The sequence below is a fragment of the Schistocerca americana genome, chromosome 3 (assembly GCF_021461395.2).
Source record: "Schistocerca americana isolate TAMUIC-IGC-003095 chromosome 3, iqSchAmer2.1, whole genome shotgun sequence".
Taxonomy (NCBI): Eukaryota; Metazoa; Arthropoda; class Insecta; order Orthoptera; family Acrididae; genus Schistocerca; species Schistocerca americana.
In genome coordinates, this window is record NC_060121.1 from 529,239,507 (window position 1) to 529,257,551 (window position 18,045).

Sequence of the window (18,045 nt, forward strand, 5' to 3'; positions counted from 1 at the left end):
AGGTTGCGTTTACTCCGTAATGATTTCACCTCTAAAGCGTTCGGATGACAAATTCGACGAACGATAAGGACCACTGTATGTTAAAAAGAATTTTCTGAAGGTGTGTTTACCATTGTGTGATATTCGATGTGAACGAACCAAGACTTTTTCACCTACCTGGAAATTGCTGTCTCTGTGTTTTACGTTTGAAGACGTTTCCTCTTCTCTGCTGCTTGCTTGTTTTTGCTAGTGCAATATCTGCTATTCGTTGATGTTGTAAGCACTGTATCTTCGGAATTGCTGTAATTTCTCTAATTCTGTCTGGTGATAGGTTGTTTTTTACCAATAAATAAGGAGAACGTAACGTAGAATCGTTTGGTAGAGAATTTATGATGCCCTGAAAAATGTTGATGTATTTGTCGCATTCTCTGTGTTTCTCGTGACAGCGAAATCTGCAAAAATTCCCAGTTTACTTCATGATTCTTTCAGCAGGATTGGGCGGGAATCTCTGTTGGTCCATCATGGACAGGGGACATCGGCTGGTTAAGTAATTGTCAATGTCAATAAAATTCACCCGTAGCCGTGTACATTAAGATATTATTTTACTTTATTTTATAGGATGGTATCGGGCTCTGAAAATTGGCTTAATCTTCCTACTGTTCAATGTGCGAATCCAAAAGCTGAGGTGGACTGTCAGAAATAACTTTGTCAAGATGACCCACTTCTCCTAAGAAGTTCTTAACAAACATCGCTGCAACAGTTTTCGCAGTTGCTTTCCTCAATGGTGTGAGCGAAACGAATTTTGAAGTAAGCTCTACAGCTACAAAAATGTACGAATATCCTTGCCTACTAGTCGTAATAGGTCCATACAGGTCAGCGGCTGCTAAATGATGTAGTTTAACAGTAATGTCAGGATATAACTGAGCAAATTATGAAGTTTTTGATGTTTTAGCCTTTCGACATAGTTTATATTTCGCTGGAACTTGCTGAATCCGTTTTTCCATGTTGAAAATGTGAGAAGTGTGTGGAAGTATGAAAAAAAAAATTCGTGTTTCATAGTGTGCGTAGCTTAGATGAATTTACCATATAAGTCTGTTAACTAAATCTTCAGGAATACAAACAAGCCGTGTTGTACTGTCAGAGTTTAGACATTTCAAAAGAACGTTGTTTCTTACAAGATAAAAGATTAACTGTCACGAATTTGGCATCCAACTGTTGCTTAATGATTTTACATATCGGATCTTTGTCTTATTCCTTTACAAAGGCACTTAAAGCTGATGAATCGTAATTTTTGAATGCTAGTAGTTGTATGTATAGTACGCTGAAGATGGGTTGCCAAAAGTCTGTGGATAGTCAGATCATGATAAAGCATCTGCTACAACATTTTTTACATCAAGATTGTAAGCAAAGGTAAAGCTAGATTCTTATAGATACATTGCCCACCTTATTAATCGATCATGAGAAAGTTTGGCCGTCATGATAAATTGTTAGACTCAAATAAGAAATGTCGAAGTTTAGCGAAAGCCCAAATTACTGCCAATCCCTCGAGCTCAGTGATGAAATAATCACATTCAGAAGATAATAATACTCGACTTGCAAATGTGAAACGTTTTTGAATAATAAACCCATTTTCTTCAGTCTCTTGGAATAGATACACACTAGTTGTTGTCTTTGGACTGTGAGTAGCCAAACAAAAATTGCGAGAAAGGTCGGGATGTGAAAGTGATTGTGCATGTAGAAAAACCTGTTTTAAAGTGTCAAATTCTTTCTGAGGCTGTTCGTGCCAGCACCAGTTTGCGTTTTTATCACTAAGATGACATAACCGTGGAGTGTGACGAGTCTTGTAATGAATGAAACGATGACAGAAATTTTCACTTGGCTTTTAGTTGTGGAGTACCAATATCTCGAATAGCCTGAAGTTTATCTGGATCATTTTTAATCGCAGAAGCTGAAATCATATGTCCTAAAAATTTAATTGAAGTTTTTAAAAAATTGCGATTTGTTCAGATTGACATAATCCCATGTTTTGAAAAAATTTCTAACACTGAGTTTAAAGTGCTGTGGTGTTGGTGCCACGTTACTCTGCAATGAGTATATCGTCGACATATGTGGTGCATCTGTTCTTTAATTCTTCGTATAGAATGCAGTTTAATCCTCTGATAAATGCTGCTGAAGAAATATTCAAGCCAAAACGAATTTGCAAAATTGGTAACAGATTCCAAAGCGAAGAAACTCTGTAAATTTGCGACAATTTGGATGCAGTTGAATTTGCCAGAAAGTGGAATTCAAATCCAGAGTGGAAAATACGGTAACACCATGAAATTACTATAACAACTCGTCAAAGATTTGTGGTCTGTGAGTTCTAGTACAATGTTCTCATTTATTTGCCTCGAACCTGGAACAAGTCTGAGAGATCCCTCTTGCTTCGGTACGATGTGTAACGGACTGTTTTTAAGGGACAGCTGCTATTTCAATGATTCCTTACTGAAGCATAGATTCAGTCTCCTGTTTTACTTTATCTTTATAAATGAATGGAATAGTGTAATGTCTTCCTTTAAAAGTATTCTGTAAACAAATCCTCTAATGGTTCTCAGAATGTTGTCAAAAATGTGAGCATGCGATTGAAGAAACTGCTGTTTGTCGCGATCAAATGTCACTTGCTTTTACTTTCGTTTGTATTACCTAAAAAATATTTTTGGCGATTCGTCATCTTTATTTGCTTTAGAAAAGTCTCTGTTATTTAGCTGTACCAGTCAATCTTTTTGTCTGAAGTTAAGAAATCTAGTCTGTTACTTAATATTTCTTGAAAGTAGTAACAGTTTCAATGTATGTACTCGACACCACGTCCGAAGACGTATCACGAAAACTATTAAGTTGAAACCTTTCTGCTCTAAGATTTCTGAGACACGTTACGGAACCTGTGGAACATACAGGGTGGCAATTATTGAACTATATGACATAAAATCGTCATAACTTCCGAAAGATTTGAGTTAGCACATTCAAAATCCACGGTTGGTCACGAGGCATGATGAGAATTGGTATTATTTGGTTTAACGACGAAGCCCACTTTCATTTGGATGGTTTCGTCAATAAGAAAATTAGCGCGTTTGGGGGACAGAGAATCCGCGCTCGTGAAGTCACTTCACCCTCAACGGGTGAATGTGTGGTGTGCAATCTCCAGTCACGGAATAATCTGTGAGATATTCCTTGATGGTATGACGACTACCGAACGGTATGTGAAGGTTTTGGAAGATGATTTCATTATCATTATCCAAAATGACCCTGATTTCGGCAAGATGTGGTTCATGCAAGACGGAGCTGGACCCCATCGAAACAGGAGAGTGTTTGATATCCAGGAGGAGCACTTTGGGGAACGAATTCTGGTTCTCGGGTACCCAGAGGCCATTGGCATGGGCGTCGATTGGCTGCCATATTCTGCGTATCTGAACACATGCGACTCCTTTTTGTGGGGCTATATTCAAGACAAGGTGTACAGCAATAACTCCAAAACCATTGCTGAACCGAAAACAGCCAATCAGGAGGTCATCCACAGCATCGATATTACGACACTTCAGAGGTTTATGCAGAATTTCACTGTTCGTCTACACTGCCTCATCCTCAATGATGGCAGGCCTATCGAACATGTCATAACCTAAATCTGATAATCTATAGTGACGTTTACATGTTGAATAAAGTATGTGCATTTCCAACTTTGTAATTAATTTACTTTTTTCATATAGTGCAATGATTGTCATGCTTAATGTTCCATGCAACAGGTAATATCAAACCATCACCCAGAAAAATAAAAAGACAGCGACAGTTTTATAGCACCTGACCATTTTAACACTATCTTGCGTGATGTGAGTGGGGTGATCATGAGTGAGATTGGGAGAGAGTGATTGCAATTTTGTCTCAGAGAGCTTTTTACTTCTTTTATCCCATTTTCTACACTTACCCAGATTCGTTACGACTTATTTTCCTATGGGCACTGATAGTCTGGTGATTGAACACCACTAACCCACAAAAAATGTTTCAGATGGCTCTGAGCACTATTAGACTTAACGTCTAAGGTCATCAGTCCCCTAGAACTTAGAACTACTTAAACCTAATTAACCTAAGGACAGCACACACATACATACCCGAGGCAGGATTCGAACCTGAGACCATAGCGGTCGCATGGTTCCAGACTGTAGCGCCTAGAACCGCTCGGCCACCCCGGCACCGCGGCCGGCACTAACCCACAAACCACCCGCTCTGCCCCCCCCCCCCCCCCAACACACACACACAGTCCGTTTTTACCAAATAGGTCTTCAAACAAAACTATACAAGATTGAGAACACGCTGTCCACCATAAGAAAATTCACAAGTTCCATTGAACTATAACCATTGGGAATCTCTAGTCTAACACTCACATTGAAAAACAGAAATGAAGAAAGAAAAGTGTAAGATATAGGTATACGCCTAGCTCCATAACTCACTGTGGGAAGTTCACTTGCAACAACGAAATTTCGGAATATATCTAAATCATAGCGGTTGCCTATACAAGGCGTATACGATAACTCTCTGCAATGTAATGTAGACGAAGTCGAGACGTAAAAACTGACACGAGACACCTGTTATCTACTGAGCCGGGAAACAACCTCAAACTGACGTACAAAAGCCACCTAAGCTATACCGTACCCACGCCGTCCGAGGTGTTGGCTAAAATCGTCCTTCAGAATTTAAAACCCTTTGTTCTCACATGTACAAAATTTAACTTTTATGTAAATTTCACCTACAAATATTGAGAATTTTAGTAGTATGTAGTTAACAACTAACTAATTGCGAATTTTAGTAGTATATAGTTAACAACTAAGTCATTTTGTTTATGAGGCCTTCTTACTACGAAACTACTGTGCCTGTATGAATGGTACACGTAATTAGTTTTCACGTATCAGCATTCTTTATTCTTTCCTTATCCTCACGGAAAGTTTAAATTACTACTGTTAACGAAATTGCCTTCTAAGCAGCGCAGTAACAGAGAGAGAGGATACTGAAAATCACTCACGACGCCCATGAGATGTAGTAAGGTGGCAATTTTATTTTGTTTTCGGGCATAATATACAACTAGTGCCCTATATCAAATTGTTCATCTCGACTTCCTCTGCACCACCGCAAGTAGTTATCGTTTCCATCGTGCATTTGTAATTTACAGCGACTGGCAAGCCGCGCCGCCTGCAGCGCCCTGCTCTCTCTTGGCCGACTCGGATCCCCAGTGGCCAGCACAAGCGACGAAAGTTAGCGTTTGGGGTACCCAAAGGAACCTTTATAGGCCCTCTACTGTTCTTAATCTACAGGGTGTCTCAGCTCACCTGTTCAACTTTCTCTTCCCCTGAAACGTTTTTGATATCGTAATTCTGTTTTCTCATAAATTAATTCTGAAAAAGTCTTCACTAAATGTGGACTGTCTTTCCTTACCTATATTAATTACAGAGCCATCGGTACCAATTGAAACGTCCCCTTTTGAAAAACTATACATGACTGTGCTTAAACTGACGCACAATATTTTTTAACGCAACGCAATCTGACTTTCAAAAATCCCTGCAAAAGAATGGCCCTGACTAACATTAACCTATACGTTTCACAAATCACTTACCTCACCAGAAATCTTCGTTACTCGAACTACTGCAATACAGCAAGCGCCACTACTGCCAGCTAAATAAAAGATTCAAACTACGGAAGGCACTAACTACTGATAGGCATAGTTAGCAAATGAAAGATTTTAATAGAGAACAAACAATGTATTTACCTTAATAGTCATAATATATATAGCAGTTCATGACATCCAGTCTTACAAATTTCAAAACTCCGCCATCTTTCTCCCCACGTCCACCACTGCTGGCGGCTCACATCCAACTGCACAACGCTACGCGCTGTTAACATCCAGCTGCCGCTGCCCCACACTACAATGGCAGACAACAATGCAAACTAGCCACAGACTGCACACAGCACAACCAGTGATTTTCATACAGAGCGCTATGTAAAGTTGCCAATAAGAAAACTTAAACAGCCTACTTAAAAAATTTCGCTTTTAAAATAGGACTGTAGTAATTTCTGCTGCTGGTATCGTAGTTCTAAAACAGGCGAATTCAATTGGGTTTCACTATTCAAAATGCGATTAGCTGTTTTTGAGAAATTACAATACTTAAAACTTAGGACTTATCTGGTTTGAATGTAAAATCGATTGCATTCTTATGCGCAATTTCATAACTTTATACGGGACTACCCGCATTACGCAGGTGGTTGGTCTAGTTCGACGTAAGTACGAAAATCTACTTACAAAAGCAGAGCAGCAGAGAAAAGTTTAATATAAAATATGTGCTAAATCACACTTGGCTACATGTAGCTGGACCGGCGCGTCAACCGGAAGGCAAACGATGTGGCATCTAAACATCATTCACCAGTTACGTACGGTAACATTTCTGCTATTGCTTCCGCCAGAAACTGAATGATTTGTAACAAACTGAATCGATTAGTAAAACGAAGGATTGATGCACAAACATTATTAAAAAGTAACTTCACTTCATCCGTTTGACGTCAATATAGAAACTTACACGCTAAGACAAGAGTCTATTCTTAGTTAGCTGGGTCGCCGGATCTCTGCCAATTGAGAACGTTTGGAGCATTGTGGGCAACGCAGTCCAACCAGCTTGACGTTCTAATCCGCCAGTTAGACAGAACATGGCACATCACTCAGAGGGCATCCAACAGCATTGTCAATCAATGTCAAGCTGAATAATTGTCTGCATAAAGGCCAAAGTTGGACCAACACGTAATTCACCTCCTCAGTTTTTATGTATATGTATAAATCTCCCATTTTATCTGAAATTGTAATAATTTGTTTCTTTGCACACATAAAACTACACTCCTGGAAATGGAAAAAAGAACACATGGACACCGGTGTATCAGACCCACCATACTTGCTCCGGACACTGCGAGAGGGCTGTACAAGCAATGATCACACGCACGGCACAGCGGACACACCAGGAACCGCGGTGTTGGCCGTCGAATGGCGCTAGCTGCGCAGCATTTGTGCACAGCCGCCGTCAGTGTCAGCCAGTTTGCCGTGGCATACGGAGCTCCATCGCAGTCTTTAACACTGGTAGCATGCCGCGACAGCGTGGACGTGAACCGTATGTGCAGTTGACGGACTTTGAGCGAGGGCGTATAGTGGGCATGCGGGACCGCACCGCCACTTCCCAGCAAATTAGGGACACTCTTGCTCCTGGGGTATCGGCGAGGACCATTCGCAACCGTCTCCATGAAGCTGGGCTACGGTCCCGCACACCGTTAGGCCGTCTTCCGCTCTCGCCCCAACATCGTGCAGCCCGCCTCCAGTGGTGTCGCGACAGGCGTGAATGGAGGGACGAATGGAGACGTGTCGTCTTCAGCGATGAGAGTCGCTTCTGCCTTGGTGCCAATGATGGTCGTATGCGTGTTTGGCGCCGTGCAGGTGAGCGCCACAATCAGGACTGCATACGACCGAGGCACACAGGGCCAACACCCGGCATCATGGTGTGGGGAGCGATCTCCTACACTGGCCGTACACCACTGGTGATCGTCGAGGGGACACTGAATAGTGCACGGTACATCCAAACCGTCATCGAACCCATCGTTCTACCATTCCTAGACCGGCAAGGGAACTTGCTGTTCCAACAGGACAATGCACGTCCGCATGTATCCCGTGCCACCCAACGTGCTCTAGAAGGTGTAAGTCAACTACCCTGGCCAGCAAGATCTCCGGATCTGTCCCCCATTGAGCATGTTTGGGACTGGATGAAGCGTCGTCTCACGCGGTCTGCACGTCCAGCACGAACGCTGGTCCAACTGAGGCGCCAGGTGGAAATGGCATGGCAAGCCGTTCCACAGGACTACATCCAGCATCTCTACGATCGTCTCCATGGGAGAATAGCAGCCTGCATTGCTGCGAAAGGTGGATATACACTGTACTAGTGCCGACATTGTGCATGCTCTGTTGCCTGTGTCTATGTGCCTGTGGTTCTGTCAGTGTGATCATGTGATGTATCTGACCCCAGGAATGTGTCAATAAAGTTTCCCCTTCCTGGGACAATGAATTCACGGTGTTCTTATTTCAATTTCCAGAAGTGTATATCGGCAACAGCATTAAAATGGAAATCGCAAAAGAGTGCGATCACAAACACTTCCTAAAAATTCCATTTATGTCATCAAGTGCTGGAAATGGCCCATCATCTATTAAAATTCACGTTGGCAGTCACTGATGCAAGGACTTCATGAGAGAGCGAAGAGATTCCTTTGAGCTCATGCTGTAACACTGCTGTGCTTTAAATCTTACTGCGTCGTCGGAAATTGTCTGTAGGCTTCCTCTGCAAGTTTACCCCAGAGTTTAAAAACCCATTGGCTTCAAACCAGGCGAACGTGTAGGCCAAATAATAACGCCTTCTGTCGTGTCCAATGACCAGGAGTGCTTTGGTGGCCACAGGAGAGTAGTGATGCGCGCACACTCCGTGCTGGTACCACACACGTACGTCTATGTGTACCAATTAGTACTTCATCTAAGAGCGTCGGCAGCGCTTCGGTAAGAAATTGGGCGTATCTTTTACCCGTTAAATGTTGTACTGTGGACATCAAAAGCTTTGCACTTGCTTCATAATGGAAACGTCCGCTTCAGCTGTATGATAAATATTTATTTATGAACCACTTTACGAACCGGCTAGTTCCATTGCATTAGAGTCACATCTTCAAGGATCCATCTGTATACAAAGAAGATCAAAACCTATAAAGGTCCTGTTTCGCTTAAAATGAACTCTACACGAAACTACACAGGAAAATTATGCACCCATATTCATTTCATTTCTTAGTTGAAGAGGTAACCTTTAGAAGTCCTAAGATATTCTATCTTATTGTAATTAAAATCATTAACCGGTAAGAGATCGGTAGTCGTCAAAATGCGGCGGAATGCAGGGAACATCATCCCTATAAAGGAAGCCTAGAATAAGGAAGAAACTGTAAACCAGATGGATGTAAGAGTACAAAACAAATTATATGTATAGGTGATGAAAACCGACGTTGCCCTGGTAGAATAAAATACATCTCAAAAACAGAGCCCGCATAATTGTACAATAGGTAACGTAGGTCCAATCTAGATAAAATGCTGTTTACAAAATAGACCATAATCGAGATAAAAGAAACTGGAGAAAGAGACAAAAATATTTTATAGATACTCCAAAGACGTAACACCGTCGTGATGACATGAAGAGCACGTCTTTGATATAATTGTATAATATTTTTAGTTGTTCTTTTTCCTAGTGCTTCTTTGATCTCGACGATGGTCTATTTCGAGAGCAGTATCTTATCTATACGTATTTTATGTAGACTTGGCCTTCGTTACCTATCCTACAATTGTGTGATCTCTCTTTTTGATATTTATTTTACGCTACCAGGTTAATGGAGATTCTCATCCCCTGCACATATATTTGTCGTATACTTTTACGTCCATCTGGTTTCCCGATTCATCCTTATGCTAGCGTTCCTTTATCGCAATGGCATTTCTGCATTTTGACGGATTTTAACTTGATCGTAGAACATTTTTATTATAGTCTGACAGAGAATGTTGGGTCGTCCAGCGGTTACCACTTGAACTCAGTTATGAAGTAAATGTGAGTACATAATTTGCCTATATACTTGTAGTTTCGTGTGTAGCTCAGATACATTTTAACCGCAACTGTATCGTTATGCATTTGCTCTTGTTTATATAAGATGGATTCCTCAACATGAGGCTCTACCGCCGTGGAACTAGTTGGTTTATAAATAAATGTTTCTCATACAACTGAAGAGCTCTTTTTTGTCATGATACTTTATGTAAGGACCAATCATGTAGTCTGCAATAATCCCGCGCCAGATGTTCACAATCTCTGATGTTCAAGCTGCCTCGGCCAGTGCGGCTTCTCAGTGACCCACTAACACATGTTTCTTTCGTCTAGTTTTCCATGATTTGTGAAGGTAGCTCCATCTAAAAAGTTATTTCAAGGGAGAACCTATTGCCTGATCTCGCACCTGAACGAAGAGACAGAATTCCCTGCTTCCGAGCCCGCTTATTGGACCTGTACCAAAATAATTTTGTACGAATCATTTCCAATATATTTTCTGTTATCATAAACAGAATAAATGGAAAAAAAATTTCTAACGAAGTGGTGACAGTTGAAATAGATGTGATTTACTTCGCCCACAAAGTCGAGACAAAAATGAGCACCAAAAATAGACTTCTGAAGACATCGCATATCGGCTACATACGCTGAAACAGAATTCAATTTCGAATTCCGTCATCAAATTTTGATTAAAATGGAATACATCGTTCTCGCGTTACCTTTTCCACTAGTTTGGCAAGTACGGTTTCGAGTTAAAGTTTTGGGTTGTATAGGGTTACCCTTTTTCACTTGAGTTAAATACACGGTAGCTTTCAGATCAAAAAGAACGTCCACATCCATCTTCTAGGTGGCCTTGGTGGTCCTGTCAGCCGGCCGGAGTGGCCGAGCGGTTCTAGGCGCTACAGTGTGGAACCGCGCGACCACTACGGTCGCAGGTTCGAATCCTGCCTCGGGCATGGATGTGACGTCCTTAGGTTAGTTATGTTTAAGTAGTTCTAAGTTATAAGGGACTAATGACCTCAGCAGTTAAGTCCCATAGTGCTCAGAGCCATTTTTGGTCCTGCCAGCCTCTTTGGCAGCTTCTATCATCCGCTGTCTGCTCGCTAGATACGCTTTTTATCCGCTTTCGTGTGATTCCTGTAACAGGTTGGTCCAATCTCAAGTTCGAGCACATTCACACCAGTAATTTCCATAATGCCTGTTGGGCCGTCGTTGAAATTACATGTGAATGGTTTTCGGAGACACTTTTTCGCAAATCGCCTTGTAGCTCGATAATGGTGTTTCTAGAAAACTTTGAATGACCTCTACAATAAGGTAGGCACTCCAGAGAACATTGTAAGCAAAAAGAACGAAAGAAGATTTTTTCTTATTTTCAGAGCGAAGTATCCCCATGAATTGGAGCCATCACATAGAAAATGTTTGGGGGCACAAATCAAAGACTGCATTTGCTGGTAGAATATTTATAAAGTGCTAAAAATCTACTAATGAGGCTACTCTACACTACAATAATCGAGAGCTTTTGGACATCGAATATGCCGCGGAAGTCGAAGTACGGTTTCGATACTGTCTGAAACGTTTCGTTACTCGCGTGTTTCCTTCCCCAGGCGCAGTACACGCCTGCCTCGGATACTGTCGATATTTTTCGTATCCCTTTAATTCGTTACCCTTAGTGAACTACTTCGAATTTATCGGCAGTGATACTGAGTGCCGAATACATTTTCTCATCCACCATATTTTCTTTCCCGCATGCAGTTCGCCTCGAGAGCATGGCTGAAAGGCAACAGATTGATCCCATATTCCTAGCTTTCCGGAAAGCCTTTGACACGCTGCCCCACTGCAGACTATTAACGAAGATACGACTTGTGGAGTAGTTTCACATATCTGGTAGTGGCTCGAAGATTTCCTATTACCAAGCATGTTGTCCTCGACGGCGACTGTTCATCAGAGACAATAATGTAATCAGGAGTTCGCCTAGGAAATGAGACAGGACAGCTCTTATTCTCTCTATACATAAATGGTTCAAATGGCTCTGAGCACTATGGGACTCAACTGCTGTGGTCATCAGTCCCCTAGAACTTAGAACTACTTAAACCTAACTAACCTATGGACATCACACACATCCATGCCCGAGGCAGGATTCGAACCTGCGACCGTATACATAAATCATCTGACGGACAGGGTGAGCAGCAATATGCGACTTTTCGCTCACGACACTGTGATGTACGGAAAGGTGGCGCCGTTTAGTGATTTTAGGAGGCTAAAAGATGATTTAAATAAGATTTATAGTAGATGTGATTACTGGCAGCTTGCTCGAAATGCGGAAAAATGTAAGTTAATGCGGGTAAGTAAGAAGAACTGCTAACGTTCGGGCACAGCATTAGCAGAGTACTGCTTGACAGTCATGTAGATTAAATATCTAGTCGTAACGCTGCAAGCGATGTGTAATGGAACAAGTGCGTATGGATGGACGACTTCGGTTTATTGTGAGAATTTTAAGAGAGTGTGTTTTATCTGTAAAACAGACCGCGTATAGAACACTAGTGCAATTCGTTCATGAGTACTGCTCGAGTGTCTGGAATCGCCACCAGGTCGGATTAAAGAAAGACGTCGAAGCGGGCTGTTAGATTACACTTAATAACAGCAAGTCTTCTGATCCAGACTGTATACCAATTATGTTCCTTTCGGAGTATGCTGATGCATTAGCTCCATTCTTAACAATCATATACAACCGGTCGCTCGACGAAAGATCCGTACCCAAAGACTGGAAAGTTACACAGGTCACACCAATATTCAAAAAAGGTAGTAGGAGTAATCCACTAAATTACAGACCCATATCGTTAACGTCGATATGTAGCAGAATTTTAGAACATTATGAATTACCTCGAAGAAAACGGTATATTGACACACAGTCAACATGGGTTTAGAAAACATCGTTCCTGTGAAACACAACTGGCACTTTATTCACATGAAGTGCTGAGTGCTATTGACAAGGTATTTCAGATCTAGTCCGTAGTTCTGGATTTCCGGAAGGCTTTTGACAATGTACCAAACAAACAGCTTGTACTGAAATTGCGTGCTTATCGAATATCGTCTCAGTTATGTGACTGGATTTGTGATTTCCTGTCAGAGAGATCACAGTTAGTAGTAACAGAAGTGATTTCCGACGTTCCCCAAGGTAGTGTTATAGGCCCTTTGCTGTTACTTATCTATATAAAAAATTTGGGAGGCAATCTGAACAGATTGTTTGCAGATGAAGCTGTCATTTATCGACTCATAAAATCACCAGAAGGCCAAAACAAACTCGAAAACGATTTATAAAAGATATCTGAATGGTGCGAAAAGTGGCAGTTGACCCTAAATAACGAGAAGTGTGAGGTCATCCACATGAGTGCTAAAAGGAATTCGTTAAACTTCGGTTACTCGATAAATCAGTCTAATCTAAAAGCTGTAAATTCAACTAAATACCTAGGTATTACAATAACAAACAACTTAAATTGGAGGGAACATATAGTAAGTGTTGTGGGGAAGGCTAACCAAAAACTGCGTTTTACTGGCAGGACACTTAGAAAATGTAACAGACCTACTAAGGAGACTGCCTACACTACGCTTGTTCGTCCTCTTTTAGAATACTGCTGCGCGCTATGGGATCCTTACCAGACAGGACTGACGGAGTACATCGAAAAAGTTCAAAGAAAGGCAACACGTTTTGTATTATCGTGAAATATGGGAGAAAGTGTCACAGAAATGATACAGGATTTGGGCTGGACATCAATAAAAGAAAGGCGTTTTTCGTTGTGACGGAATCTTCTCACGAAATTCCGATCACCAACTTTCTCCTTTGAATGCGAAAATACTTTGTTCACACCGAACTGCTTAGGGGGGAACGATCACCAAGATAAAATAAGGGAAATCAGAGCTCGTGCGGAAAGATACAGGTGCTCATTCATTCCGCGCGCTATATGAGATTGAAATAATGGAGAATTGTGAAGGTGGTTCGATGAACCCTCTGCCAGGCACTTAAATGTGATTTGCAGCGTATCCAAGTAGATGTAGATGTAGATTTATTACAGGTAGGTTCGATCAACACGCAAGTATTGCCGAAATGCTTCATGAGTTCAGGTCCCTGGAAGGAAGACGACGTTCTTCTTCTGAAGCACTATTGAGAAAATTTAGAGAATCGACATTTGAAGCTGGCTGAAGAACGATTCTACTGCTGCGAACGTACGTTCTGCGTAAGGACCACGAATATAAGAGAAATAATAGAGCGGACCAGGAAACGAAATGACTAGTAGTGGTAAAAGGTGCTCTTCACCATGCACAATAGAGTGGCTTGCTGAATTTGTATGTAGATGTAGAGGCGAATCAGCAGTATTTGTCAGCGTCCATTTCCTTACTCCCAGATACACTATACGATCAAAAGTGTCTGGACCCTATTAGTGAACATTGTTTTGGTGTCTGACCATTCTTTGTTTTTATGGTAGCTGGAACTATGCTGAAGAATCTTTCAATGGGGTGTTTGAATGTCTGTAGAGGCATGGCATCCCATTCCTCAAGGCCCGAAAGCTGAGAAAGTAGTTGTGTTGATCGCTGGGGTTTGGAACAAATTCGACGTTCTAACTCGTCACAAAGGTATTCCAGTGGTTCAGTTTGGGACTCTAGACAAGCCCTCTCATTTCAGGAATGCTACTGTCCAAAGACCATTGCCTCACGGATGCTGCATTGTCATGCTGACACAACCATTCGTGGTTTCCTAACTGTTCCTTTACTGAACACAATACACAACGTTGTAAAATGTGTCACATCCTCCCACATTTAGCGTTTTCTTAAGTGCAATACGGAGACCACACCCTAAACACAACGTTGTAAAATGTGTCACATCCTCCCACATTTAGCGTTTTCTTAAGTGCAATACGGAGACCACACCCTCAGCGCAACGTAACGCCAGCTCCCCCTTACTTCATTTTCGGCACTACACACTGTGGCAGGTAATGTTTTCGAGGCATGCTCCTGTAAGGCAGCAATTGGCCCGTCGTGTAAAACGTAATAAAGTAAATACGATACCTGTTAACTGAACAACAGTCGATGTGGAACCATTACAGTGTCCATCATACTACGTTACGTAAATTACAGGAATTATAAAACTCGATGTCATAAGATTATACGCTCGTAGATTTTGTAATGTTTTATCCACCCTTTGCATTTGGCCCGTTTAAATTCTTGGATGGTTGTATCGAATATGAAATTATAATGTGAAAAGAAATAATTTTCGTTACAAATAAGCTTTAATAGATCATAAATGGTTATGAACTTGAACTTGTCCATTAGCTCAACTGATCTGTCAAAGAAACTGTGAACTTATTCCTTGCTAAAACCTACTGCTCGGTACAAACTCGTGGATTCAGCTGTGTTCAGCTTTAAGTCTTAATATCCTTTCTTAAAGCCATTGTAAAAGCCTATACCCGCATTCACGTTTATCTTATTGACATACTTTACTTGCCCTTAATATCTGTACATGGGATTTAAGAATTAATGATTAATCAAAAGCATATCCTGATACCTTAAATTTTTAATATGATCATGCAGGACTGTTTCCTTTTCATCGCGGAATCAACCAGAGATAGAAATGTATTTATTCCTAAAACAGGTTTCATGGCCTCTTCTTTGTTTTCCGAAAAATTTTAAGTCTTTTAACACTATGCCGCATTTTAAGACTTCTGGAACGATGTTTTATAACTCTAAGTTAAAAATAAGTATTTTTCATTCTCATTTAAAATCTGATTTCGGTTTTTCTGTACCACGTCAAACTTTTGTACAAATCACGTCTGAGGTTTTAGTTGAAATGGCTCTTTTTCCTAACAGGGAGTTTTTTAATTGTGTCAAAAATGAATTATTTATTCTGTTATGTTGCATAGAATCACTACACACTGCATTAGAGTACAAAATGGTATACATACAGTTAAGGGGTGGGGTTGTTTCGGGGAGGAGACCAGACAGAGAGGTCATCGGTCTCATCGGATTAGGGAAGGACAGGGAAGGAAGTCGGCCGTGCCCTTTCAAAGGAACCATCCCGGGATTTGCCTGGAGCGATTTAGGGAAATCACCTAAATGAGGATGACAGAACGCGGGATTGAACCGTCGTCCTCCCGAATGCGCGTCCAGTGTGCTAGCCACTGCGCCACCTCACTCGGTTCCATACACTTAAAAATGGTACGGTAATAACTATTACGAAAACACAACGCTTCTATAACAATATCATTTCCCTTCCTCTGGCATGGGTCGAAACTTATCTTTTTTCCTTCCTTCGCCTGTGTCACCTCCCTTTAGTATAAAACAGTAGATAGCTATCATATCTGTACTCCACCTTCACTGGTGTCCGTTTTTCATCTCTTTGATGTCTTTGTGGAACCGTTCTCTCTGTAATTCACTGACGTCGCCAAGGTTCACTATGAAACAATCAATATGTGATCGTAGAAAATGAAGCTCCACGCTCATTTTACATTCTAATTTAATAAAAATCTGCAGCATTGTTTTAAGCATTGTTTTACAATTTGGATGTTTGTTGTTGCTCTAAAAGTTGGCTACTACTATTTTAAAGGAAACGCAGGCCCATTTTCCCACTGGATTCATTGCACTTCCAAACAGATTGTCTTATTACGTGAACTGATGGTAAAGAGGGGGGTGGGGGGGGGGGCGGTGGGCAGGAGGGTTGAAAGGAAAAGAAAGGAAACGTACTGATAATATCAACTGCATCGTGAATTTATGCGGAATCAGACGCAACGAGTGAAAATACATGCCACACTGGGACCTCCTGCTTACTAGGCAGTTCCATTGACCGCAGCGCCATCCAGACACAATGGCAATAACAAACGTGCCGACAATCTCGGCACACTCCTCAGCCGATCCACATTCCCAACCAGCGTCACCAATTACCTCAGTGTCCGTCCATGTCCTCCGTGCTCGCTAATCTTCGATTCCCGCATGTGGTCAAACGTCAATTTGCATCTGCACTGATGTTTGTAGATTCATAGCTCATCGAGGCGTATCAATTATATGAATGTATGGTGACTGTTCCTTCGGACATGTCCGAAAGAACAGACATCATACAATCATTCAATGTTTTACATTAAATTTCTGATCTACAGCTCCACAAAGAGCCCTTCCTTAAGTTTCTCATAAGATACATTTGGCAAACTTGTCACCAAATACAGGACGAAGTCATCAACTTTTGAAAGTGATTTATAAAACTATTTCATTAACCCTATATTGATGTGAAGAGGAGGTAACAGTATCTTGCTTCTTTGAATAATTAATTAATTTGTTATATTGCGTGAACCTGGTTGGAGAGTGTTTCTTTGGAGCCATTTAGGTATATTCCAATCCTTGTCTTTGGCTACGCTGTCGCACTCACAAATGAAACACGGCTTTCTTGTGTAGCTGGATTGTTGAGTAAGTAACATCCCAGGAACTTTCAAATCCCCACATACTGCCCAAGAATGTTTCTCATAATTCACGTATTTCAATACAGCTTTGAAGTTTCATTTGTCTTCTCTTGTTGTGCTACGGGCAACACTTACTGAACCAGAAAAAAAGTCCTTTACTTAAAAATACACCTTTCAGGCTACGCTTCGACGAGTTTGTAAACAACCTCCACTGACATGAATCATAAGTGACGTTATAGAAACGTAATAAACTGTCACTATCACAACAAAAACAAACTATATGGTCTTCCTCTTTTAGAGAACGGTACTCTGGGTAGGAAAATATGTTTTGCTTTCAATCTTGACCCAAGCAATTCGGAGGCATCTTTTGTCAGATTCGAATAAAGAGTTAATTCATTTCGTTCGTTGTAACTAAATAATTGTGGTGCAGAATTTGCTTCTGTTTTATAATTAACATCATCGTCCCATTCGTTTTATGAGCTGCTCTTCTGTTACAAAGGGAGAGATTCACTATGCTTAAATGATCATAAGTCCGAAGAAATATTACGATATTTTATATCGTCCTGATTTTTTGTGTTATGACTTTCAACGTTAATTACGCAAAAATAACACTGTACTTTTCTGCCAAGGCTCTCTGCAGTATCGCAGAAGGAACATCAAGCTTTTCGTGGCCCTATTAAACGACCTCGTTCAAACTCAGTAAGGTGTTGACACAGACGTCTTCGTCACCTTAGAGGTATACACGTCTAACAACAACTTACCACGTCCAATCTCAATGGTAACTAACGCTCACCACCGTTACAGCGTGTATTTAAAGCAATCCTGATTTCCATCACGATAGTTGCACTACTAGCGCCAGTCCCATGCGACTGGCTCGAAATCTGAATAGACATCATCTTGCAGATGTAAAAACACGGCTCCAACTTTCGTTTACGGTGCACAACACTTTCTTGCTGTTGTTA